The 27,552-nt window shown below is 41.2% G+C and overlaps 1 protein-coding gene and 1 non-coding gene across 7 annotated transcripts in view; both read left to right on the top strand.

The window, feature by feature from the left end:
• Positions 1-27,552, top strand: part of FMNL2 (formin like 2) — a 295,947-nt gene that overhangs the window by 102,616 nt on the left and 165,779 nt on the right. The gene's annotated exons all lie outside the window — the stretch shown is intronic.
• On the top strand, positions 4,781-4,887 carry LOC147916264 (U6 spliceosomal RNA). The gene has a single exon (XR_015553296.1). It is a non-coding gene; the product is annotated as a U6 spliceosomal RNA (small nuclear RNA).

A 27,552-nucleotide genomic window follows, 5' to 3' on the forward strand; every position in this document is an offset into this window, starting at 1 on the left:
TGGCATTATAGTGAATGATTTCTGCATCTATTCTGGCTGGCTGGACTGGGCTCAGATGGACTGTCCCTAAAATCCTGTTTTAAGCAGTAGCCTTTTATTTTTAAGCAAATGATAAAGTGATTTTTTAATACTCAGAAATGCCATCTAATAAAAAATGGTTTCTGTAATAATAAAGCAATCTCGTCGGTGATTGCTTATAAAAAGGTCCTTCTCAGAATGCATATTAAAGTATTTACAGATGAAATGACATGCTGTCTGAAATTCTCTTTAAAGTACCAGGTGAGGGAGAGTAAATGAAACAAGATTGCAAAATGATGATGATTGTTGAAGGTACATGGAGGCGATATACTGTTCACTCTACTTTTGTGATTCTTTGGAATTTTACGTAATTTAAAAAAAAAAGATACTCTTAGAGAAACTAAATATAGCATCTTTGTGAAGTACCAGGTGACTAGTTGAATTTGAAAATGAAAACTAACTTGTTGGTTTTGGTCTAGGGAATTCAGCTGGGCTAAAATTTTAATTTAAAGGATGATCTAAAGTAAATGGAGGAGAATAGCAGTTGTTAAAATGTAATGGATTTTGGACCATTATTAAGTAAAAATTTGCAGGTAAGCAAAGTACTTACTGCATATATGTGTGTAGCATTTAAGTAGGTGGCAATACACTCTTGCTAATTTTTCTGCATAGTGTTATAGATATCTCTTCTTACAAACATACATTCCCAACACAACTGATGCTCACTTTGATGTGCAAAATTTTCCTTGATTTGGACAAAGGCAAAGTTTTTTTGTTTTTTTTTTTGTGAGGAAGATCAGCCCTGAGCTAACATCCATGCTAATCCTCCTCTTTTTGCTGAGGAAGACCGGCTCTGAGCTAACATCTACGGACAAAGGCAAAGTTTTAAAAAGCCAGCCCTGGTGGACCAGTATGGTTAAGATTCTTCGCGCTCAATGCTGCAGCTCGGGTTTGTTTCCTGGTCTGGGAACCACACCACCTGTCTGTCGGTTGTCATGCTGTGGCAGCTGTGTGTTGCTGTGATGCTGAAAGCTATGCCACTGGTGTTTCAAATACCAGCAGGGTCACCCGTGGTGGACAGGTTTCAGTGGAGCTTCCAGACTATGACAGACTAGGAAGAAGGACCTTGCCACCCACTTCCAAAAAAAATTGGCCATGAAAACCCTATGAATAGCAGCGGAGCATTGTCTGATAGAGTGCTGGAAGGTGAGAGGATGGTGCAAAAAGACAGGGCAGGGTTCTGCTCTGCTGTCAGGGTGGCTAGGAGTCAGAATCAACTCCATGGCACTAACAAAAAAACAAGTCTTAAAAATTTAAGAAGGGGGCAGGGGGAGGAAAGGTGGTTGCGAGTCACATCACAGGAGTTGGTAGGCAGCTAAACTCTTGTGGATGGCTGAGTTTAGATTTTTTCCAGTATAGTGTTGACATTCACCCTGAAGAAGAAGAAAACAACAGAAAGATCTCGATCTTCTTATGTTACTATCTTATCTTCTTGATCTTCTAAAGGCTGTATGAATAAATTCAACTTACTTTGATTTAGGAAACAGTCTCAGATTTTCTTTAGCTGGATGATAGTAGGAGTCGAGTATTTTAAATTTCCTTGGTAATTACAAGAAGTAAAAAAATGGTTTTATTAAATAGCAGTGAGTTTCATGGCAACTTACGGTGTATAACCTAGTCCCACTCTTTCCCTTTGATATATCCAATTTGTCACTCATCTTTTCTTACTTGAAATGTCCCTTTCATTTTCATCCCATTTCTATCCCCCTCACCTTCAGTTCCTAGTTCAAGCCACACCAGCCCCTGCCTGTATTACTACCATGGATTCATTCACTGAATGTTCTGCCCTGAAGTACTGCCCTTTCCACTCCCTTCCCTCTGATGATTTCACTTTTCTTTGTCTTCTGTACTTGGACCACATGATGTAGCATTCATTTGTTCTTTATCACTTGTGCGTTGCTTTTGTTTGCCAATTACACGGAAAGTATGCCTGTGTATAGCCATGGGATGTTTCTTAATAGCCTAAATATTTAGATATTTCTAAACACCTAACCCTGCTGGTGTTCGGTTGAAAGTATTTGTGAAATGTAACAAGGCCTCCAGTCTCTGTGTAGTTTTATGACTTATCTGTAATTCAATAGAGAATAAATTTTCAAAGATGGCATCTTCATCAGGATAAGACATTGCCCCCAAGCCTGCAGGTTGTACTACTGGTTGTACATTAGTAGATGTAGATGTATTTCCAGACTTTTTCTCCTACAGCCATTGAATTCACTGAAACAGACCTGGCTGCATCTGTAAGGGAGTTGCTTAAAAAAGATGTTTTGGCAGAGTGGATTTTTGCACCTAGCATGTAGGGCTTGAAAAAACCCATAATAACACAAAGGCTCTTCTGTACTTGATTCTTTCAGTGGTCCTTGGTGTTTAAGTATTCATTGCTTGATTTCAAATTTTTGGGTAATAGGATTGGTTTCTATTCCCCTTTTATGGAGCTTCTTCTAAAGGTGTATGCAAAACATTAGTCAAACAAGTGTTTATGCCTGATTGGGCCTGACACATGTGTGTTGGTGTTTTAAAGGACGTGGCACCTTTGACTGTTGAATGGAGTTTTAGTAATGCTCACACAAGAGTAACATAAAAGAATCCTCCAGAGACGTGATATGTTAACTATCAGGACGAGCCTAGACTGCCCCTCAGTCAAACCGACAAGACTAAGGAACTTGCTCATAAAACTCTCCTTTGACAGATCTTGGAAGGACAGCCTAAACGTGGAGTACCAATCTTTGAGGTTTTCTCTTTTTTGGATTTTTGGTATGGTATAAGAGTTATAACTTGAGACTCCTCTCTGAGCCTGGATGCATTCTTCAAAGCATATGTTGAACACTTCTGCATTAGGCTCTGTCATTCTCTTGGAAGCCTTACACCTTTTTCAGTAATGAATTTAAAAATGGGTCAGTGACCTCTTGGAGGTAAGACAAAAATTTTGAAAAAATGAAAATCCTTAGGGAGGACTGCTTTGATAAGATCTATAGACTTGCCCCCAGATAACTGATTAAATGCATGTGCCTGGATTTCCTACTCCTCTCATGCTCTTCTCCCTTGAAGAGTCTCTGAAATACAGAATGGTTTTGTGCTTTTAAGCCTTGCCCTTTGACTTTGTGAAGAAAAAAACGAAAACCTGTGCCTGACAAAGGCGTGTTGAAGCCTCTAGTGTCATTGGGTGAAATGACACTCAGTTGTCAGATCAACATTGAACTTACAGAGCACAGGTACCAGAGGGGGGCTGTCAGATGTTTCTCTTTTTGTAAATGCTTCTGTGCCTCTTAGTTGCTAGAAAGGACTAGATGTTGTCTAGATACACTTCTTCCCTCCCTTTTTTCCTTCTTTTTATTTTTCCCACTCTCTGGTTTCTCTCTCCTGAACAGTGGGTTGTTTATTGCATGAGGCCCCTTGGATGTGTGACCTTCAAGCTTAATCCATGGTTATATGCAGGGCGCAGACTCTGACTGGGACGACTTTCTTCTTCTTTTTGATTCCACTCATAGGCTGTGGGATATCAGATCCTTTTCCAGGATTTCCCTACCATCTGATGGATTTCTGCAAAACTAATTAACTATGTAAGATTGCTCAGTTTTTTCCTTGACCACTCCCCCGAAAATCTGTTGTTTTATGGCAGGAGTGTGGGGCTCCCATCCCTGCAGGGAAGGACCAATTTTTTTTTGCGGTAAATGCCTCTTTCAGACATTTAAAATTACCTGCTGTTAGCTTCTGGACAGAAGGGAAAATCTTCCATGTAGGCCCATACCATTTGAGTCAGACTTTGGGGTTGTGCAGAGTAACAGTTCCTATTTAGGTCTTGTTTTTATTGCCTGGTCACCTAGTGCAAGCAGAGTTGGGTCAGAGTTGTGGCTTTTTAGAATAAAGACAGTCATTAAAAAATTCAAAGGCTTTAAAAAGGAAATTTGCTTATAGAAGAAGCTCCTCTGATATGGTGTCAAACCTCTTTGCTAAAGCGTTAATGTGGTCACATGTTTGACAGGCCACATAAAATTCCTACATTTTCTTGAAGTGGTCTAATGAATTGTCACCACCTTTATACATTCCACCCCAGCTATAACCTTGTCCTCATTCAAACAGATTTCAAGGATGAGTCTCATCATTTTCCAAATCTACCCATTGCCACTTCTGTGCTTTCCTCTACCTTTAAGCCCTCTGTAGTTACAGCTCTTTCTCACTTAGAAATAATCTAATTCTTGAAAAATGCCCAAGGAGAAGTGCCAATCACTGAGTGCTCATGGAATAAAAGCTAATTTTTAAACTTGCATTTGTAAAACAATTAGACAGATACACTACGGAAAATGATATACATTTCAAAACCAAATATATAAAACTGGTATTAATCAGTACTTGCAGTTGTCAGATAGTTTTCTTTGTTTTATGTTAATAAGAAAGAGAGAAGGCACAAGGAAAGCTAAAAGAAAGGATTTAACAAAATACAAGCTTGCTTTTGAGGAATATGATGAAGTGAGGACGCAGTTAGCTTAAATTTTTACTTCTGTAGTATTTTACCGCGAGGATTGATGTAACAGTATCTTAAGGTACTACAACCTTTTCATATATTGTAAGTACAACAGCTAGAAACTTTAGTGATATGTTTTGGTATTATATTTAAGGATGAAAACCAAAAATCTTTTCTGCTTTTAACTAGATTGATTATTCAGAAAACCATTACCCTAAAATTTTCCTGTTAAAAAGTGATTGGGTGCTCGCTTCGGCAGCACATATACTAAAATTGGAACGATACAGAGAAGATTAGCATGGCCCCTGCGCAAGGATGACACGCAAATTCGTGAAGCGTTCCATATTTTTCAGCCATAAGAAACGACGAAATCCAGCCATTTGTGACAACATGGATGGACATTGAGGGTATAATGCAAAGTGAAATAAGTCAGAGGGAGAAGGTCAAATACCGTATGATTTCCTTCATTAAGTAGTAGATAATAACAACAATAAACAAACACATAGGGACAGAGATTGGATTGGTGGTTACCAGAGGGGAAGGGGGGAGGGAGGAGGGTGAAAGGGATAATTCAGTACATGTGTGTGGTGATGGGTTGTAATTAGTATTTTGGTGGTGAACATGATGTAGTCCATGCAGAAATAGAAGTACAATGATGTACACCTGAAATTTTTACAATGTTATAAACCAATGTTACTGCAATAAACAAAAAATTAAAAAAAAAAAAAAAAAAAAAAAAGTGATTGGTCAGTCTTCATTATCCATAACACGCCATTCCACACACATACAAGAATTGCTATAGTTAGGCCACAAAGCAGAGTCATCCTCAGCTCTTCCTCCTTCCCTTCCCCTCTCTCCCCTTCCCCCCCACCTGCTTTTGAATGTTAGCCCCCCTGTCTCCTCTGCCTAACTTCCCACCTCATTCCCATTTGCCTAACTTCACTGTTTCCTGCCCAAGCTCTCACAAAATCTCTTCGCTAGCCTTTTACCTTTCCACTCCATCCTTCAAAATCATTGACTATTGTCATCTCAAAAAAACAGGACAAGATCATGAGATGAGTCCCTGCTCTGTGTGTTCATTGCATGTGGTGATGGTTTTCAAAGGCGTTTCTCGGATGTGGCTGGTTACTGGGTCTCCAGGTTGTCGTCTGACCCTCCACCCCACCCCCACCCCCAATCCTCACAGCTTCAGTTGGAGCAGCTCCACTTTTGTTCTGCCTTTTGAACTTGAAGTAAGATTTTGTTGAACAAAATGTTCCAGGACTTAAAAAAAACAAAAAAAAACAAAAAAAACAAAACTTTGAAAACTGTAGGATCAGATAACTGCTAAAATGGTACGTCTTCCCCCATGTTAAAGTATTCACTTTAAACTTTTGGTGTTCTGATTTTTTTTTTTTTTTTCCTCAAGAAGTTTTTATATTGTTCCAAAATATATTGGATGCACGTTTGTTCAAATCTCGCACCGTTCTCCAGTTCATGGGCTCATGTTTATTGAGTGCTAGTGTGACTAGCTTTTTTATGTGTATTAATTTATTCAGTCTGTACCTGATTGATGTTGGTGTTGTTATTTAGCACCATTTCATGGATGAGAGACTGAGGCACAGAAGTTAACTATCTTGCCCCAGGTTGTATAGTTAGTAAGTGCCAAAGTTAGGATTCTGACCTCAGCTGACTTGGCCCAGAGGCCACACTTAAACACTAGACTTTCAGAACAAACTCAATGCATTAACATAATAAGGTAGCTTTTAAAGACTTGACTGGAAGAAGCACGGCCATCAGACACTTCTGTCCACAGGCTGCACATTCAATTTGGGGCTGCATGTGCCCTCACATTATTGTTAAGCCCAGGCCTGTGTGGGCAAGTCAGGAGTGGGTAGAGGGAGAGGAATGGGAGCAGGAGGGTCTGGACCACAAAGTCAAGAAAAGAGAGGCAACAGGCCGTCTTCCCCCAAACCCAAAAGGACTCTGGCCATAGGGCTCCCTGGCCTTGATCTGAAGTCTCTGGAGCCATTCATTTGTGTGCCTATTTAATTTTTGTTTTTGTGAGGAATATTAGGCCTGAGCTAACATCTGATGCCAAGCCTCCTCTTTTTTTTTTGCTGAGGAAGACTGGCCCTGGGCTAACATCCGTGCCCATCCTCCTCTGCTTTATATGGGACCCTGCCACAGCACGGCCTGACAAGTGATGCATCAGTGCACGCCCAGGATCTGAACCTGCGAACCCCGGGGTGCCAAAGCGGAGCCTGCGTGCTTAACCGCTATGCCACCAGGCCGGCCCCAACCTATTTAGTTTTTGATGTGAGGACAGTTCCTGCAGTCACTCTGATCCAGTGGTATGGTTCCTCTGTCCCCTTCACTCTTCATTCCAAAGTGAGTTTGTTGCTTTGGTCACTCGAGGTGTTAGAATCTCCTTTCCTCTCCCCATCCTGAAAGACAGTTGGCGGCCTTGTTGGGGTGATTCTGAAGAAAAATCACTAAATCACTGAAATCAGATTTCCAGGAGTGTGGCTCATTTAACAATCAGAAGCAACACCAGAAATGCTGGGCAGCAGGCAGTCTCCGTGCTTAACGCCCCCGCCTCCTGCCTTTGGTAGCATTTCAGAACAACAAAAGCTTGCCTGTGTCTTTTCTCACATACAAGTTTTGCTCCCGGGAGTCCCATTGGAGGGCTAGTCAGGGCTGCCATCTTATTTTTGTGGGCAGAAACCACTACGCAGTGGGTTGATGGGGCAGAAACTTCTTTACAAAGACAAATAAATGTGGGTTGGTAGGAATTTGTGCAAAAAAAAGAAAAAGTCTTTTTAAAAACACTTTGTAATGGGACAAATGTGACTGCTTAGATCGTTCCCACATGGGCCCTTCAGAGTCTATTTTCTCTCTCGTTTGGAGGTGAGGGGGCAGTTGAAATATGTGGGGGAAGTAACTGAGCAACTCCTTTAACTTGAGGGAAGGCTCTGCCCCGGGCCCAGGCTTCCTCTGCATACTTTAGTCCCCCCCCCAGATGGGAGGGGTGTGGGGCCAGGTGAGATGCAATTAGTGGCTGATCTCAAGCCCTGGAAGCAGCAGGGTTTGGTTCTCAGCTTCTCAGTCCAAGAGTAAACCAGAGTTGAGCCTCAGTGTGGTGCAGGATTAGAAAGAAAATGCGGCGGAATGAAAGGTCAGGAGTGGATCCTGGGGCCTGGCTGCCCCTGTGTGATGATGAACGAGACGCCTTCATTAGGAGCAGTTCTGCTAAGAAATACTCCCCATATAAATATATTTAATGGGAACTTTCTGCGTCGCGAGTGAAATGTGAATTATTGGGTATTATTAACACTTTTTAGGGAGAGGAAGGTGTCTGGCATGGTCAGCCTGCGGTCTTAGAGGAGGGGACGATCCAGTTTGTGCCTTGCCGGGAGGCTTGTTTTTGTTCTTTCCCTGCCCTGCTGCCCAGCCTTCTGGCTGTTTTACTGCGTATTAGCTTCTTTGTTAGAGGAAGAAACAAACAAAAGGAGTTAAAATTCAACGTCTGGTTTTTGCTTCTGGTTTAGCAGTTTTCATTGAAGGTTAGCTGGGTGGTTTAGGAGTGCGGAAGGTAGAGATCTGAACTGTCCGTTTGGGTGATTGATTAGTTTAGACTCTCTGCCCCTCTGTCCCTTGCATGCTGTCTCTTTGCCTGTAGAGCCATGATGAGCAGAAAGTAAAAAGGGAGATTCTTTGTAATAGAAAGACCAGGCATTAGAGCCTAATTGGAAAATATGCAAGCCCAAAATGTGCTGTCATGTAGCAAAGAACATGGTTTCAAAAACATGAACATTGAAGATAATGCAGTGAAGAATACTTTAGAAAGCTTAAGTAGCTCAGATACTGTAAGGCAGGAAACGAACAAGTTAATATTAGAGTTGGGTTTTTTCTTTGCAGTTGGGAAAAGGATATGCAATAAACTGTTAAAGACAGCTAATTTTCATTTTCTTATTTTTTTTTTTATCTCGTATTAAATTTAGGACTCTGGGCTTATCACTAGTTCTTGGAGACACCTAGGTGAAAATCCTCATACGTAAAGTTGAAAATCTCTCTCTTTGGGTGGGTGTCATGTTTCAGTTGAAAAGGAACTGTTAAAATCCTACAAGATCACAGGTAACAGAGTGCAAAAGGCACAGAAAAAGCTCATCCTTGATTTTAGATGTTTTTTTGAGCCTATGTCAGGTTACAAACTTGGTCTTGTTCCTGATGCCAGCCGTCCATATTTGCTCATCGCTGGCTTGCTGTGAAAGAATGTGGGAGGGTTCCCAGGAGCTCTTCATTAAGCTCGGGCTTCAAGGGCCACTGAGTGATTGGAACTTTAATCAACATGCATGAAGAAGGGGCCTAGGGTGGCTGTTAATGCCATTGAATTAATTGGAGAAAGGACTAAAGAAGGGGTCGTGATCCCTGGGGAAAGCGCTCACCACCTGTAGCTGTTTCTACTCTGATGTAAAAAGTAGTGCTCTGAGAGGGGCTCCACATGCTGATTAGGAGCTTACATGGGATGCTGCCTCAGGGCGGGAAAACCCCATCCAGGTGTCTTCCTTTGAGGCGGAGATATGATTGAGAGGGTCCCCAGGCTTTTGTGGGGAGTCCCTAGACAGGGAAGAAACTGTTGCACATGAAAGGCCTGGTAATAGTCAAAGCCCACCTCAAAGGTTTTCTCTTCAGTTGAGGATCCTGGGAGCCGGGTAGGCAGCCCTCCTTCTGTATAGATGGCCAGAAGGGAGGTCAGAAAGGGAGGGCGAGGGGAGACCCAGCACCAGAAGGCAGACAGAAAAGAAAAAAATGAAGTAGCCGGGAAAGTGCACTTAAAAGGGAGGGGAGTGGGGGCTGGCTGCTTAAAAGGAAGAGGAACAAGGCCTCAGGGAGAGAAAGCAGATGAACAGGGTAATGGAATCAAATCAGATGAAGTCCTTTTAAGGAAAAGATAGTGTTAATAAAACAAGTCAGTCAAATAGAGAATGAAGGAAAGCACGCTGGTGAAACTGCCAGAGGAAAGTTCTAGCAACTCTATAGGACAGAGGGACGCTCACGTATGACAACGGGGCTAATACTCCAAAGGAGGAGGGTGGAGGGTGGGGGTGTCTTTGAGATGGGGGCCACTGAAGCTTATATTCCATGTCATATTTTTCTTCATTGGATGATGCCCAGAAAGTTCTATGTATTTTAGTGCAACACAAAATACATAGATTATTTGAATACATAGATTATTCAAATACATTAATTAATGCATTTGAATGTAAAGGCAGAACATTAAATAAATGTAAGAAGGGAAGGGTTTGAGTTGAGGGGCATTATAGAGCCAGAAATTTTGTCCTCCTTTGTCAAAGCTCCCTGTAGATCTATGTTTCTTTGACAAAGTCTTGCTTTAATCAAATTTTGTTTGCAACTATCCTGTGAGTAGGACGAGGAAGACTTTGTTAACCTCATTTCCTAGAATCATAGATTTGGTAAATGAGGTATGAAGAGGTCAAATGAGTGCCTCCTTGATCTCTTTACTTACCTCTTCAGTGAGTCGGAAGCAAGGAGAATACCAGAATGTTGCATTTAATACATCGTCTGTAAACTAGATTCTGGGGAATGTGGTGTGCTGATCTGAGTCAAGACCCATGTATAGTATGCTCTTCCGTTTACTCTTGTCACAGAGAATTTAGAGTGAAGTGGTGTATTTTGAAAGCATTTGCTGGGAAAGAATACTATTTGATGGTAGTTTCATTATTACAATATTTTTGAGTGACACTGTATACTTGCTACCGTATTTGGTTATTGTAATAGGTAGCTTTCCATGCTGCAAGAATGGAATTGGCTATTAATTGGAGTCTGGTAAATATCAGAAATTTCCTAGTGTTTTGTGGAGTTGTGGGCAAGAGTTGGATCAGAGTTGGATAAGGGTAAGGGGGAAACTTTGAGAAATTGACTTATCTGTTCATTTATTTATTGAGCACCTGCTATAGCCTAGGCACTGTGCTAGGATCTAGCAAAATTAAGGTGAATACAGCACCGTTCTTCATGGAGCTCATTATAGAATGGGGTGACAAACATAAACAGATGCCTTTTTTTTTTTTAATTTTATTTATTTATTTTTCCCCCAAAGCCCCAGTAGATAGTTGTATGTCATAGCTGCACATCATTCTAGTTGCTGTATGTGGGACGCGGCCTCAGCATGGCCGGAGAAGTGGTGCCTCGGTGCGCGCCCGGGGTGCACGCACTTAACTGCTAAGCCACGGGGCCGGCCTCTAAACAGATGCTTTTAAACATTAACGTAATTGTAGTGATATGGATCTGCTCTAAGACTTCCCATTGTTTTTGGAGATAAGTGATGCTGGGGGAGAGGAAGTCTGTAAAGCTGATGTAGATGAAGGTCCACTAACTAGGCTAGTGCCTACTTGCCCCTTCTTCACACCTATGACTTTAAATCTCTAAAGCAGGTCACACTTACAGAGAGTTGGGGATCTGTATTCAACTCAAGAGGTCTCTCTGTAAATCTGTGGTGGGTGGGTGTCTGTCTGAGAGGATAGTATATAGTAGAGAAGGCTTTGGTCAGAGAAGAGGATCAAAAGATGTCTTAGTTTTTCTATTGCTGCTGTAATAAATTGCCACAAACTTAGTGGCTTAAAACAACACATTTATTATCTTCCAGTTCTGTAGGTCAGAAGTCCGACATGAGTTTCACAGGGCTGCATTCCTTCTGGAGGCTCGAGGAGAGAACTTGTTTTCTTGCCTTTTTGGGTTACCCACATTTCTTGGCTCATGGCCCTGTTCCTCCATATTCAAAGGAAATAATGTCAGGCCAAGTCCTTTTCACGCTGCTATCTCTCTGGTTCTTTGCCCATGGCCTTGAAAGTTTCTCCACCTAGGAGGACTCATATAATTAGATTGGGCCCACTCAGATAAGTCAGGATAATCTTTCCGCCTCAGGGTTCTTCGCTTTAATAATATCTGCAAAGTCCCTTTTGCCATGTAAGGTGACACATGCATAGGTTCTGGGGATTAGGATGTGGACATCTTTATCTACCAGAAAGGAAGGCTTGGTTCTTTCTATTGTGCTGTGGTTCTCTAACCCAGTTGAATGGGCCTCCAGATTAATTTTCTTTCAGACTTTTACACCACTGCCATAATTGCTAGACAACTCGCTTTGATATGTCATTCTATGACTCAGAAAGACTCCTTGGCCAGGTACTGAGGTCACTGCACTCCGCAGGAGGGTCCTTAGTCACCCCTTCGCATCCTGATCTTGAACAAGAACTCTGTGTTCTGGTTGGATGTGTTTACTTGCTGTTGCCATCCATCCCCTCTTCCATTCTACACTTTCCTGACTCCAGGCCTTGGCTTGAGTTGTTCCTGCCAAACCAAAATCTCTTCCCTTATCTCTTCCCATCGTTCCTATAAAATCCTGTGACATTGACCATCTTTACTCCACATTTGGAGTTTGTCATAATTATCTAGTACCGGTATTTAACTTTTATGTGAATGCATTTGGTCTTCCCAACTAGACTAGTTGTCCTAAAGTGCTTGTTAAGAAGGCAGAATCCTGGGATTCACCCTCAGAGATTGATTGAATGGTCTTGGATGGGGCCCAGAAGTTTAGCTTTATAACAGACTCTGTGGGTGATGCTGATACAGGCAGCCCACATGCAACACGTGCTGGGAACTCCTTGAGAAGGGTGATGAATGGTCTATCCTCCCATAGTGGTAGATATCATGCTGTCTTTGTAGTTGGAGATTATGTTTTTGAGAAATGAATACCAGTTTTCTGCAGGCGAGTTTTAATCTAGAGAGAAAGAATGTCCTTTGGGAGGTGTATAATAGAGTTAAAGCCGCCAAACTGTGCACCATCTTTTTGGAGCCAACTGAGTTGTGTAAGTTCACAGATGGGCAAAGAGCTGGTCTGTGCACCTGGTGGAAGTTGGTAAACAAGTAGTGCAGTTGAGATTTGGAAATAACCTGTTAGGATGGCAAAATTGCCTTGGCTCTAGATTGACTTTTTTATTGAACTTTTCTGTTTTTCCGGGACCTAATGTGAAGTATCAAAGGCAGAAATTCTGTCATGGAAAAGATTTAAAAAAGGGAAAATGGCTAATTCTTGGGAACATGCAGAGGGAACTATGCTTTCAGTGCTCCTTCTGATAACTAGTTCTTGATGCCTGGAATGCAAAGAATACCCAAATATCTGAATTCCCACTGAACCACGCATTTTTGGAATGAAGCCTTTCATTAATATGCCATGATTTTGATTTTTGCTTTTGTTAAGATTGGAATGGAGTCTTTGTTATTTTACATTGTTTCATAGACCCCCCTGGAGAGTGTAAGTCCAAATGATTGGATTTATTTTATGAAGTTGACTTTTGTCTTTTCCCATTTTGAGGGATGTTATAGTATAAAATGAAACTATTAATAGGCTAATTAAGCAAAATATTTTTTTTGTTCAATTTTCTACTTTTCATTAATTTTTCTATCAACTTTATGGCAGAAAGGGAAGACATCAATTTTTATTGAGAGAAGTGCTTTAACTGGCTGTTTCTGAGTTCCTATTATAATAGAGTTCTACCTGTTGTGCATAATTAGAGGACTTTAACCTGAGCCAGAAGAGGAGGTATTAAAAACAACAGATGTTTCTGTGAGCTGGAAGCTGTCACAGCGGTAATACACTTGAATTGGAAATCACCAAAATTTCCTTCTGACTCCCTAGTGACCAAATAAAACATAGGCATTTTTTTTTTTTTTATATTGCTGTCTTTTGTTCAAAGGAAAAGAGCTGTTATGAGATGAATTGTGTTAGGCACTCTAATAACAGTCTTTGATTCAATTTAAGCCAGTTCTGTATGTGGCTGTTACATAAAAATATTTCATAAATTAAGTTGTGAAAATTCACATTTTTTTTTCCACTGGGCTCATTTGCATACCTGGTGGTCATGTTATCTTCAGTTGGTGTTAAGGTTCTATGATGCTATCTGATTCTGATTGAATTAACGCAAGTGGGACCAGTAGGGGCAAAGAATAGCATGTTCTGTGCATGCAGAGCTAAATTAAAATATTGATAATTAGTGTAATTATTTGGTTTCAAATGCTTGATTTTTTTTTTCTTTTTTAGCAGTCATTATGTATACAGTGTCTTGCCGATAAAATAAAATGTTGAAGGAAGTTACTAACTCCAGTTGTTCTTGCATACATTATTTCTTCTGGATGGAACTCTGCAATTTGTCACAAAGCTCACAGTAAAATTCATTCCAGTATAAAACCAAACTTAGGAGTGATCAAGGTATTTTGGTCTAGTGTTGAATTAAATTGAGTCAATATTTGTTGTTTAATATCTTTCCTGCTCACAATGGCAGTCTCTGTAGAGAATGAGAGAAGAGTAATATAATCCTTGCCTTCAAAGAATTGATAATTTAGAACAGAGCTGTCTAATAGAAATATTATGTGAACCACATAACTAACTTTAAATTTCTCAGTAGCCACATTAAAAGATAAAAAAAGGTGAAATTATTTTTAATAATATATTTTATTTAACACAAGATAAAAATATTATCATTTCAACATGTAATCACTGTAAAAATCACTAATGAGATATTTTACATTCTTTTAAAAATACTAAGGCTTCAAAATCCGGTGTGTGATTTACTCTTAAAGCACATCTCAATTTGAATGCTAAATTCTCATTGGAAATACTTGATCTTTATTTAGATTATAAAACGTGAAGTTGAAAAAGTAGATTCACATAGTGAATTTGTCCTAAATGTGCATAAAAATTGTCCAGTAACTGAAGTGAACATCTGTTTAAAATTTGAATTAAAAATAATGTTAAAAATTCAGTTCCTCAGTCACTTGAACTACATTTCCAGTGCCAATAGCCCATTGTAGCTGTGGCTGCTCTACTGTACAGCACAGATTTAGATATTGAGCCAAGACTTTTTGCACCTTCAATACTTAAATAATTCAAGATGGTGTGTAATTACAAAGTGAATTCCTATGCATTTGTATAGGATAATTAAGAGAAATATGGACTAGCAGTGCTGTCCAATAGAACCTTCTGTGATGAAAATGTTCTGTGTTGGCACAGACCAGTGAGGTAGCCACCAGCCCCATGTGGCTTTTGAACACTTGAAATGTGGCAGGTACAATTAGAAGCTGCATTTTAATTTTGTTTAATTAATTCAAATTTAAATAGCCACATGGAGCGAGTGGCTACCATATTGGTTAGCCCTGAGCTAGAGTCTTGTGAAGGAGCCACAGCATGAATTCATACAGGCAGTGAGAAAAGGATAAGACATTACCGAGTGGGGGATAGCATAGACTAGTGGTTCCCAAACATTACTGCGCGTGGGAATTATAGGGGGATCTTTAAAAAAGACCTAGACTCAGCTGCCATTCCCAGATATGCTGATTTATTTGTTGTGGGTGACCTAGTTATTAGGCATTTTCAAAGCTCCCCAGCGATTCTGATGTACAGCAAATTTGGGAACAGATCTGTGCTTTTATAAATTCTCCACGAATCTATTTCCTTGCTATTCATATCCTACATAAGTTTGCTGGGAATAAGCACAAAGAAGGAACTAAATCAGTACCTGGTATTTTCTAGGTTTCTAAGACTTTTGAATATATACTCTTATTTGATCATACAAAGCCCTGTGCATTAGATGGAGCAGAAATGATTCCCATTTGGCTAAGTAAAAGAGACTCAAAGGTTAGTTGACTTGCTGAAGGTCATGTAGCTGGGGCGTGATGGTGTCATGTCTTGAACCTGGATCTCGTGTTTCTGCCACCACATAAGCAGAGCAACATAGAGGATCCAGCCTCCTCCAATTCGTGGCTTGTTTTCTCTCTCTTCATAATAGAGCCCTTGTGCTTAGATTTATAAAGAATGTTTCTTTTGATATTTAGGAAAAAAAATCTCATGAACAATTGGATGTTTGTAGTCCAACAGATTCATGATCCTCTAAAGAGCACTGTGCTGGGTGTTGGGAGGTCTCTGCTCTTTTCCTGGTACAACATATGAGCTTGGTGACGTTGAGCCAGCCAGTGAGCCAGTTGGTGCATCACATTTCCGGGTCTTGAACAGGAGTTATCAAACCTGCCTGTGCTATAACTCAAACGATTGCTGTGAAAAAAAAAAAAAAAAAACTCACTGCTCTGGATGAAAGACTATTTATACTTCTGCAAATTGTACTTAAAATACTTACAAAAGTAAAATGTTTTTTGCCTTGACTCTCTTTAAATAAGAAAATACAGAGGACTTTTCATATGCCAGACATGAATTAACTCAACTTTCACAGCAGCCTTGGGAGATAGGGCTTATTACCCTGTCTCACTGATGAAGAAATTGAGGTTCGGTGACTTGCCCAAGGTCACACATCTTCTGAGAGGCAGAGCTGAGATTAGAACCAAGGTGGGTTTTGCTCCAAAGCCCATGGTAATATCTGCTGCAGAGAGCTGAGTCATACCCTTATGGCCTGAGTCAATTTGCCTTCAATAGAGTGTTGACTGTGTTCTGTATTAGACGGTACCAAGAGGTGGCAAGATTCGTTATTGACTTGGAAGTTCCTCCACTTAGACTTAAAATCGATGGTGGATATTTCCTTAGTCTCAGGTGAAATGTGAATAAAAGCATCTTTAGAAAATATTGCTATTCATATGGCTCAAACTTTAAGAGCAGTGAGCTGGCTGTGCAAAGGCAGCTTTCAGATTGTCCCCTTCCCTACAGCTTTTTCTGATAGGGATCCTGGAGATACCAGTACTTTTCAGCCAAAATTTAACTTAAATTTGTTAATAACTAATTGAATGTTGTTTTCTATTCTCCCTGGCTCCTCTCCCTTGGAGAAAAGTATTTTAAACCTAGAATAGGTATTTGCCTTATTTGATGGGTAAAGTTCAAATATGTATTTTTTCTCTCTTTTGCCTTTCTCTGTGAGTGGCAACAAATAGAATGATGGGTCCTTTTGTTATTTTACCTCCTCTTTTAGCTTTATCATTTTCCTAAAAGCTCAATGCAGACATTTGTTGTTTGGCTCCTATTTGTGGGTGTGATAATTCTCAAGGTTTCTGTAGTTCCTTGGGAATGCATCTTTATGAGCTGAACTTTGTCCACTCCAGTGAAATTGGGGGAAAAGGGAGCAGAATGCACTTTCTGGAAGGTTTCTCTTGGCATTTGTTGATGAGCTTTTATAATTTCCATCTCACTGTCCTGACCCCTAGAGGATAACCTTGGATCTTAGTGTAGACTTTATTGAGTGTAAAATAAGTTAGCACAAGTGAAGTGGAAACAGATCAGTCCGTGAGGAGGAGGTTCAGATGCTAAATCCTCCAGTTCAGGGAGATGAAAGCATTTCCCTCCGAGCCTCTCTGGGTATGCCTGTCCTCTTTCTTGGAGGAGTAAATAAGCTACTGTGTGCGTGCGCTTGCTGTTTATGCCTTTGCCGTTTGTGCTCAGTTCTGTGGGGGATGCAAATTGCTCTTATCTTTGGCCTCAGGAAGCTTATAGAATTGGGTCGGATGACTATTTGTTTAGGCGTTCATCTAGCTCCTCTCTGCTAGGATGTACAGGATGTACAAAGATTAAATATGAGCCACGAGTGCCACTTTCTTTCGGTTTACAGCTTAGTAGAGCACTCATCCATGACTTGTAATACAGTGTGATCAGTACTATCATGGAAGCATGAACAAGAAACAGGGAGGGCTCACAGCCGAGCGAGTGATAAACTCTGCCGAGGAAGTCAGGAAGACTTCACAGAGAGGTGGAGTTGGGCAGAGTTTTGAAAAGGTTTCCCCTCAGACTAGTGGCGTAGGGCACTTTTTGAGGCAAGAACACCGTGTGCAAAGGCACTGAGGTGTGAAACAGCCTGGTGTGTTGGAGAATGCACCGCCAGAGTAGGGGAGGACCTTAAGTACTATTTTGTATGTGATAGGCTGCAGGTTCAAAGGAGCCTGAGAGCAGGAGGGCTGAACTAGCCAGATTTGGAAATACTCTGCTGGAATGTTCCAGATTAGTGGGGCTACATGGACAAAATGTTTAAAGTGGGGTAAAGCTACAGGATGGGAAAGAATCCTTGGAGGTCAGGGGAGACATGGCCCCATCAGTACCCTGAAGGAGATTTTTGGATATGAGTCCAGGTACAGTGCTATATTTTGATTGTTTTTGCTCCTGTTTCTTTAAGGACATATTTCACTTAAACTCCAGTAATTATTCCTGATTGGGACAATGGATTTACCCTCCTTCTGCCCAAACTAAACAGTTTGCATGAGTAGGGAACAGACAGCTCAGCACTGTCAACTTGCTTTTCTTTAGAGAGGTGCACTGTCTTCCATGGGAGAAGGATGTCAACACACTCGGCTTAGTGCCCTGGCCCCGGGACGCCTGTGGCCTTGCACCCAGAGCAGAGGAAGGAGTTGTCTAGAATTTCTTTTCTGCTTTTGCAACATACAGGTATGATAGTGAGAACACCCTTCATTAAGGCATCAGTTTATGGTGGAGATGAGAGTTTGTGGCAGGGACCAGAATGATTGCTAGAAAGGTTGCTCCATAGAGAATTATGGTTTGTTATTTTCAATAAGCAACTTGGTGTTGTGGAAAAAAGCATTGGACAAGGATTTGGGAAACTTGGGGTCTAATCCAGGTTCTACCCTAACTAGTCCTATGACCTTCGTTTTTCTGAGCCTTGGTTTCCTAATAGACAAATAAGGAAAATAATGTTGGGAGACTCAAAAGAGCATACATGAGCCTGATAAACAATACAGTACTTAAGAGTTGGAGAGCTCTGTCTGAATCCTGTCATTTGGCACCTCCATCTGGCCGCCGTGTGGGTCCTCCTGCCTGCCATGAGAGACGAGGACCTCCTGATGGGCCTAGCTGGACCAGCCTCTAGGTGACTCTTTGAAGAAAACATTTTCACTATGAGTAAAACTTCATTTCTTTAGTTTCTCTTGAAGGTTTTCTTAAACTGAGATGATTTCAAAGAAGTGTCTAGAATTCTCTTCTTTCTCCCTTAGCCCGTTATGGCCAACTATCCCCACTGACCACTTCAGTATGCATAATTCATGGGAGATATAATCTGGGCTACTTCTGATGTGAGTAATCAAAATGAGAGTCTGGCCAGTAATTGGGTTTGAAGAAGTGTTGAGCTGAAACGAGCATGAAACGAAAATGGCACAAGGCCACTCTGTTAACACTAGACCTGTCCTTGTCCCTCATAAGACCCTCGGGTTTTCCTTACTGTTGAGGGGCCGGGGGGAGAGAAGGTGGTGGTGTAGACAGCCTGCTAACTGAGGTGTTCCTGAACTAATTACTTCTAAAGCATTATAAATTCTTACAGATTTCCTTCTTTGTACTTTATAGAGCAAGTCTCTTTGTCATCTTGATCCAAAGAAACATAGCAACATCTGCAGTTCCCTCCAAGTGCTGTAAGCGGGGGCCAGCAGTCATAGTCACATCTTTCTGTGGAGTTTGCTGGGTGCCGTTGAGCCTGTTGCTTCTCTTCCTGAGTATCAGGCGCCACGGATTGTGTCCCTGAGGTTGTTGCCGCTGTGGAGGATTATTCCCTCTTCCTGCCTCCTGCAGCCTGGGAAGCCGCACTCACAGCCAGAGGGGCCGGGTGAGGCAGGGCTGCTCCTACAGTGAGAGGAAGCCGGGTGTTCTTGGCCTTGCCCCTGGGTTTATTTCTTCCGCAGGCTGACACCACCTTACCCTAACCCTTGAGTGAGCCTTTCTTCCTGGTAATTTTGCTCTCCCCCCCCCCCCCACACAAGAGGTGGAATCATGGACCCTGCACGTTATCCGGCCACCCCTCCACTCCACTCCTTTTTCCTGGAAGTGCCAACATATTTCTGTACGTGCTGAACCTGTTCATCCGTAATTCTTCATAGATTGTCATTCCTTTTGGCAAACTGAAATAAAACACAAAAATCTCAAAATAGATGTAGCCAGACTCCTCACACTTAATAAAGACCATATGTGCTTGCACTTGGAATTTAGTTTGTCCAGTTTGGGAAGTGGTACTTCTCCCACTCTCTGCCTCTTCCCTCCCTCCCTGCTTTCTGCAGATGGGAGGCTGATAGAACTTCTCTCCAGCGGCTCATGCCTGTGTAGTTATGCTGCATCTTTTTTGATCCCATGTACCCTGTTTTGATAGTATATACTGTTTAAAGAACTCTCTGTACGTATATTATTTTGTTTATGGAGGATGTAACAGTATGGGGTTCATTCTGCGTGGCATCTTCGTAGTGAGTAGCTGTGGTCGTTTTCCAGTGTATGCATGGCATGTGCACACGATGGGTTTTTGCTGTGCAGCACTGTTCTTCTGAGAGCGGGCCTGGTGAACAGTTGTGCAAGCCAATATTTCTTTTATTGAGCTCTTAATGTGTACCAGGCACTGTGATCAGCTAGACATGTTTTGGCGCATTTAATCCTCAAAATAACCTTAATAGGTCGATACCGTTATCATCATCATCATCCCTCCATTTTCCCAATGAGGAACCCGGGGCACAGAGAGGTTAAGCTACTTGCCCAAGATCCTGTGGCTCCTGATCTGGATTTTCCACCCAGGCAGTTGGGCTTCAGAGCCCATGCCCTCACCCGGATCTAAACTGCTGCTCCTGAATTGCTAAACCAAGTTATCACCCCAGGAATTGATTTCGCCCCTGAATGAGAAAGCATAGAATAGTAATGGCCTCAATTTAACAGTGATATCTTTATTTGAGGGATTCTGAAGAATTCTGACTTCATTACATCCCTTGAGGCCTTTCATTAAGAAACAACTTTCCCTGATGCATAATGAGATTCCTGCCTGGTTTCCTCAAAAGTGAGTTTGTAGGATCTAGCACTGTGCCGTCCAGTACAGGAACCACTAGCCTTGCTTGGCTATGGAGCATTGAAATGTGTCCGGCATAACTGAGGAACAAACATTTTCATTTTAATTGATTTAAATTTAAAAATAGATGGTTTAGTTATTGAAAAACTTTTATGTCTGTTTGGAACAGCTTGGGTATATGAATCTCCTTTTTCAACGGGATGTTGAATGAAATTTAAACATAAATCAGGTATCTCTGATGAAAATTTAGCATCTGAATTGTTAAAGTATAAAATACACTTTAGATTTTGAAAACTATTGCATTTTTTTCATATTATCTCATTAATAACTCTTATACTGGTTACGTGTTAAAATGATACACCTTACTTAAAACCAACATTTCTAAGGGGCCAGCCCGATGGCGTAGCAGTTAAGTTCGTGCACTCTGCTTCAGCTGCCTGGGGTTTGTAGGTTTGGATCTCGGGTGCAGACCTACACACTGCTTATCAAGCCATGTTGTGGCGGCATCCCATATAAAGTAGAGGAAGATGGGTACGGATGTTAGCCCAGGGCCAGCCTTCCTCAGCCAAGAGGAGGATTGGCAATAGATGTTAGCTCAGGGCTAATCTTCCTCAAAGGAAAAAAAACCCAACATATATAAAATATTATTATTGAAATCAATTTTACTTCTTTTTACTTTTTAATGTGGCTACTAGAAAATTTAATTCCGTATGTGGCTCACATTATAATTCTATGTGACAGTGCTCTTCTGGAGCATACATGTGGATGCTCCCCTATAGAATAATACTTTGCTGAAGCACGTGCTCAAAAGATAATTACCGAATGGGTGATTTGTTGGTGAGGGCTGTCTAGAACTGATTCAGGAAGGAGAGCTAATGGCACCTGATTACTTTTGTTGAAATTGGTATCTTATTTTAGGATATAAATGAAGTAATAGTGATGCATAATTAATGCTAGGCATAACATACACAATGCTTTCTAGCATTTTGAATAGATTATCACTTTGAATATCACATAATAAAATGAAGGTGAAGAAAATTAACATGAGTTAGTTACTCTCTTGGTCAAGAAGAGTTCCCTGTTTCTGCTGTGAGCTGGATGGCATTGGCGCTTGATTTGTTTTTCCTTCCCTTTAGTGAGATTTGGCAATTAAGTGTATGACGCCCTCATGACTGGCCTCCTGCCAGCCTATTCTGCCTTATCCCCCCGCCGCTCACCAGTTCTCCCATGAACTGAAAATCCCTACACATACTTGCTATCTCAGGTCTCCTTGTATCATATGTGACACCTAGGAGGCAGTCAGTGTCTCTTGAATCAAAATTAAGTGTCTGTGTTCCCCTGGGAGGCCACGTGCCCTGAGTGAGGACACAGTTGTCACCATGCCTCCTCTTTATCCATCTACCTCTGACTTCTCTAGCCTCTTTGGTTAGTGTTTCTTTTTCTACATGCCCTCTAAATGTAGGCCTCAGGGCTACAGTTTTCCTCATTTCATTTCTTGTTCATTCTGCCTTCTTCTGAGCTTTCCCATGCACTCTCATGACTTCAGCTCCCTCTAGCCTGACTTCTCCGTGGCTGGTCATACTGCGGCGGAGGTGCTGAAGCTCATGTTTCACGTGTCCTCTTCGAGGGGCTGACAGTTTAAAACTCTGTGCTTAGTTGATCATGCAATGAAGAGTTAGAAAATACATGTTCTGGGCCAGTCCCATGGCCTAGTGGTTAAGTTCGGCACGCTCTTCTTCGGCCGCCTGGGTTCAGTTCCCTGGGCGCAGACCTACACCACTTGTCTGTCAGTGGCTATGCTGTGGCGACTCACATACAAAAAAGAGGAAGATTGGGGCCGGCCCTGTGGCTTGGTGGTTAAGTGCGCGCGCTGCGATGCTGGCGGCCCGGGTTCGGATCCCGGGTGCGCATCGAGGCACCGCTTCTCCGTTCATCCTGGGGCCGAGTCCCACATACAGCAACTAGAAGGATGTGCAGCTACGACACGCAACTATCCACTGGGGCTTTGGGGGGAAAAAATAAAATAAATAAAATCTTTAAAAAAAAAAAAAAAAAAAAAAAAAGAGGAAGATTGGCAGCAGGTGTTAGCTTAGTGCGAATCTTCCTCAGCAAAAAGAAAAAAAAAAAAGAAAGAAAAAGAAAATACATGTTCTACTTTTCTGCTACTTTTTAATTGTAGTCATAATCTTTTTTTTTCTTTTAATGTCTCGGTCCTTCAGTTTTCCCCTTTGCAAAATGGGAGCAGTGTTGGCATCCAAAGGAAAGCCTCAAGAAGCACTACACTATCATACAGAAACAAGATGATTCTATGATGTGCTACATTTGGCTTTGTGCTGAGTTTCAGATTAGTTACCTGCCGTTGGATTTGAAATAGTACATTAAACTGAGACACTAAATTTACTAATGAAAGGAATTTATTCCTATTAAAGCTTTTTGAAAACGAATGTCTTGTCTCTTTCTTTCCTCTTTCCTACCCTCACCCCCAGCTTTGTGTCTGCGTTACTAGTGAGTTTTAAAAGTTTCAAACGGGGCCGGCCCCGTGGCTTAGCGGTTAGGTGCGTGCACTCTGCTGGTGGCGGCCCGGGTTCGGATCCCGGGCGAGCACCTACGCACCGCTTCTCCGGCCATGCTGAGGCCGCGTCCCACATGCGGCAACTGGAAGGATGTGCAGCTGTGACATACAACTATCTACTGGGGCTTTGGGGGAAAAAATAAATAAATAAAAATTATAAAAGTTTCAAACAGATTTGTATAACTCTTAGCTTTACAGATAGCCTTTCCCCCCTCCCTCTTGTAGAGGATGAAGGTGGCTGTTTTAGGGGTAGGTGATATTTGAGGAAGAAGAATGCAATGTTGAGGGCATATGCTTAGAAAGTGGAGAGACCTGGGTTCTAGTTCCATTTCTGCGTATTCAATCATGGTGTGAATTGAGCATGTTCTTTAATTTTAGATGGTATACGTCTCCTTAGAGCAGGGCCTGTTATGTTAGTAATTGCTCAGTAAATATTGGCCATTATGATTTTCTTAAAACATCACTTGAAGATTTAGATGAAGGTATTTGAAAGGTTGCTGTCTATGATTTCTCAACCATTGTTGACAACTGAGACATTATTCTGATAAAGATGAAAATATAATATATAAAGGAGATGGAAAATTTCTTCTAGGTTAGAAACTGACTGTAGATAATAAGACTCTATAAGAAAAATATGCCTAATCAACCTGTTTTCCCTTTATGGCCATAATTAGTACATAGTTCTACCAGTAAAGGTTGGTAATATGGTCTTCTCACAGTGCCAGTTGTCGATCCCATTTGCAGATGTAATTCCAGATTGTATGCGAGATTTAAATTGTATTATGGAATCAAAGTGATTATAATGGTCCTACATAGTTCCAGGAAGGAGTGAATCATATGTTCTGGTTATTACATGAATGGGAGACCCAAGAGCTCAGTTAGCTAATTTAACGTCTAGTCAGAGAAGCTGTAACTAAGGGAGTAAATACAATTCTCAATTCAAAGTGCAAGCAGAGCAGGAACTGCAGAGTTGTGTGCTCTTTTAATGAAGGCTGTTAATGTAGTTTTTAAAAAATGACCATCGGCTTCCTACCAACAGTTAACTGGCCTTGCTCTTGATTTCTCATGATATGACCAAACCCTGTTCTGTGGAAGTGTTAGAGAATGTTTGGCTTCACATAAGAGACCTCCCATTCATGTCTGAAGAGGCGAGGAATGTAGTTTTCAGTCGCTTAGAAGATTTAATTTTCAAAGCTGGGCCATTAAAAGGAAAAGAGCAGAAAAGTCCTGTAGACTGTCATTTTCTTAGTTTTATCTGAGTTGGCCTTGCATTTTTGCCCTTTGTACCGTTTGAACGGCTAAGAGATATTAGTTTAACTCCCTTGGCAGTTTGGGACTACGTTTTGTCTTTTGGAAAATGCAGTTACAGATCACGTTTTTTACAAAACCAAGTGAGGCTGTGGAGCCCCTCATTTTGGTCCTCTGAGGAGTGGGAGGCTGTTTACATAGAGCAAGTGAGATGTATTTATTCTTCTTGACAAAGAAAGCCAAATTATTTACCAGAAAGCTCTTTAGTTTCCTGTACCTAGCACTTGACTGCAGGGTGCCTTAAAAAAGCAGGGAACCAAAAATAAGCAGAAGAATGAGCCCTCAGTGCAGTCCACGTGGGCTGGGGGGTGGGGGGTCGGCGCCCGAGTATGATTCTGTAGCAGCCCCGCTCCAGAGCTGGAGCCAACATTTGTTTTCTTGTGGTTAGATTTAGAAACTTTTAACCCTGCCTTTTATCACTCCCTGAAATTTATAAATAGGAACCTTTTCTTATACTGGATCACTTGGAGGCCTGTTATTAGTTTGGGGTTCTGAATGATGATGATATTTTGGGAAATAGTGCTCTTTGCCTACGCCGTTACCAGAACGTTTGAGACAGGGAGCCCACCTTGGCCTGTGTTTTAACCCAGCAGTTCTCACACCAAGCTGCGTAATAGAAGTGCTCTGGGGAGCTTTTGAAAATTCTGAATACCAGGCTGCACCCTCTACCGAACCCCTACTGACTGAACCACAATCTCAAAGAGTGAGCCCAGGTGTCAAGATTTCTTAAAGCCCCCCAGGGTCTTCCGGAGCACAGCCAACACTGAGAAGAGGTGATCAGATGGGCTCTAATCTGAAGATTGGATTGTGCACTACCCACCAGAAGAAGAGAGAAAAAGCTTCCTTTCAAATGCAAAGTGATGGTATAATAGGGACGCTCTTATGATTTCATTCAGTCAGAGTGATTTCATTACTCTAATTAATCTAGCCTTTCTACATTACAGTAGCTCAAGTTTTATGAACCAAGCATATCATAATCTTCCTTTATTGAAATAAAAACTTCCCAAGGGGGTCCTGAAGTGTCTTCAGGTACCTTGAGGTATAGTACCTTCTAATTACTAGTGATAAAAGATCAGCACGTTCTAAGTGTCCAATTAGTGTATGTGAAACCACTTCAGTCACCTCTATCTTAATTTGTGCTTTTCTGTAAAGGTCCATAACCTTGTATTTGTATTTCTGATTAAAAAGCTTCAAAAAAGAATTTTGCTTTGAAAATAACTCATTGGGTTGGCAGAGCCTCGCCAGACCCGAGCTCACCTGGCGGTCAAGCTGGCCTCAGCTGAAGGAAAGCTACTGACAGTCTTGATTTTTCTACTTAGAGTCAACATGTATATTTTGCTACAGAAATTCTGCTGTTTTGGCTATGGGATGCTGCCCCAGATACCTGTGAGTGTTAAAAGAGGATGTGGCACTATGTTAATTACGTTTCTAAATTCTGAAAGAATGGTAAATTCTCAACTACGTCTGGCTCCAGGTGATTCGGTTAAGGAATTGTGGGTCTGTGTTGTGTCGTCATTATGCCTGTTCTCAAGTCCCCTTTGCGATCACACAGTGTGCCTGTGTGTTCCAGCTCTGCTACTGATTAGCTGTGTAACTTTGGGTAAGTTACTTGACCTTTCTGAGCCTCAGTTTCCTATCTGTAAAGTGGCACAAATGATAGCATCTGCTTTAAGGGCTATTGTAAGGATTAAGAGGAATAATGTACAGAGAGTGTGTTAAAAATAGAAGTTTAAGGAAGTTGCAAATACCACAGGTTCTCCTTGGGGAACTGTAATGGCACATGGCAAAGCCTCAGATACAGGTTCCTTCTCAGTGGGGGTCCTCTATGTACTATATAGTGATACATAGTAAGTGTCTTTTTCAAGATGTAGGTCAAGATTGGGTCTTAGAATTTATGTAGTAGATTGTAAACCTGTGACCACTTTATATGGGAAAGAAATGTAGTAGTAGAATAAAAAGAATTTGTGCCTTGCATAAAGTAAAGGTGATTTTTTTTTTATTGATGTTTTAATGGTTTATAACATTGTGAAATTTTGGGTTGTACATTTTTGTTTGTCCATCACCATATATATGACTCCCTTCACCCCTTGTGCCCACCCCCCACTGCCCCTGGTAACCACAGTCCAGTTTTCTCTGTCCATGTGTTGGTTTATATTCCACATATGAGTGAGATCATACAGTGTTTGTCTTTCTCTTTCTGGCTTATTTCACTTAACATAATACGCTCCAGGCCCATCCATGTTGTTGCAAATGGGACGATTTTGTCTTTTTTTATGGCTGAGTAGTATTCCATTGTATATATATACCACATTTTCTTAATCCAATCGTCAGTCGAGGGACACTTAGGTTGCTTCCACTTCTTGGCTATGGTGAATAATGCTGCAATGAACATAGGGGTGCATAAGCCTCTTTGGATTGTTGATTTCAGGTGCGTTGGATAGATTCCCAGTAGTGGGATGGCTGGATCATAGGGCATCTCTATTTTTAATTCTTTGAGGAATCTCCATACCGTTTTCCATAGAGGCTGCACCAATTTGCATTCCCACCAGTTGTGTATGAGGGTTCCTGTTTCTCCACATCCTCTCCAACATTTGTTGTTTTTGTCTTGGTGATTATAGCCATTCTAACAGGCGTGAGGTGGTATCTTAGTGTTGTTTTGATTTGCATTTCCCTGATGATTAGTGATGTTGAGCATCTTTTCATGTGCCTATTGGCCATCTGTATATCTTCCTTGGAGAAGTGTCTGTTCATTTCCTCTGCCCATTTTTTGATCGGGTTGTTTGTTTTTTTGTTGTTCAATTGTGTGAGTTCTTTATATATTATGGAGATCAACCCCTTGTCAGATGTATGTTTTGCAAATATTCTCTCCCAGCTGGTTGGTTGTCTGTTCATCTTAATTCTGGTTTCATTTGTCTTATAAAAGCTCTTTAATCTGATAAAGTCCCACTTGTTTATTTTTTCTTTAGTTTCCCTAGTCTGGGTAGGCATGTCATCTGAAAAGATTCCTTTAAAACCAATGTCAAATAGTGTGTTGCCTATATTTTCTTCTATGAGTTTTATAGTTTCAGGTCTCACCTTCAGGTCTTTGATCCTTGAGTTAATTTTTGTGAATGGCGATAGCAGATGGTCCACTTTCATTCTTTTGCATGTGGCTGTCCAGTTTTCCCAACACCATTTATTGAAGAGACTTTCCTTTCTCCATTGCATGTTCTTAGCACCTTTGTCGAAAATTAGCTGTCCGTATATGTGTGGTTTTATTTCTGGGCTTTCAATTCTGTTCCATTGATCTGTGTGTCTGTTTTTGTACCAGTACCATGCTGTTTTGATTA

This window comes from Ceratotherium simum, chromosome 9, assembly GCF_057802395.1.
Source record: "Ceratotherium simum simum isolate JZ-2026a chromosome 9, ASM5780239v1, whole genome shotgun sequence".
In the NCBI taxonomy this organism is placed as follows: Eukaryota; Metazoa; Chordata; class Mammalia; order Perissodactyla; family Rhinocerotidae; genus Ceratotherium; species Ceratotherium simum.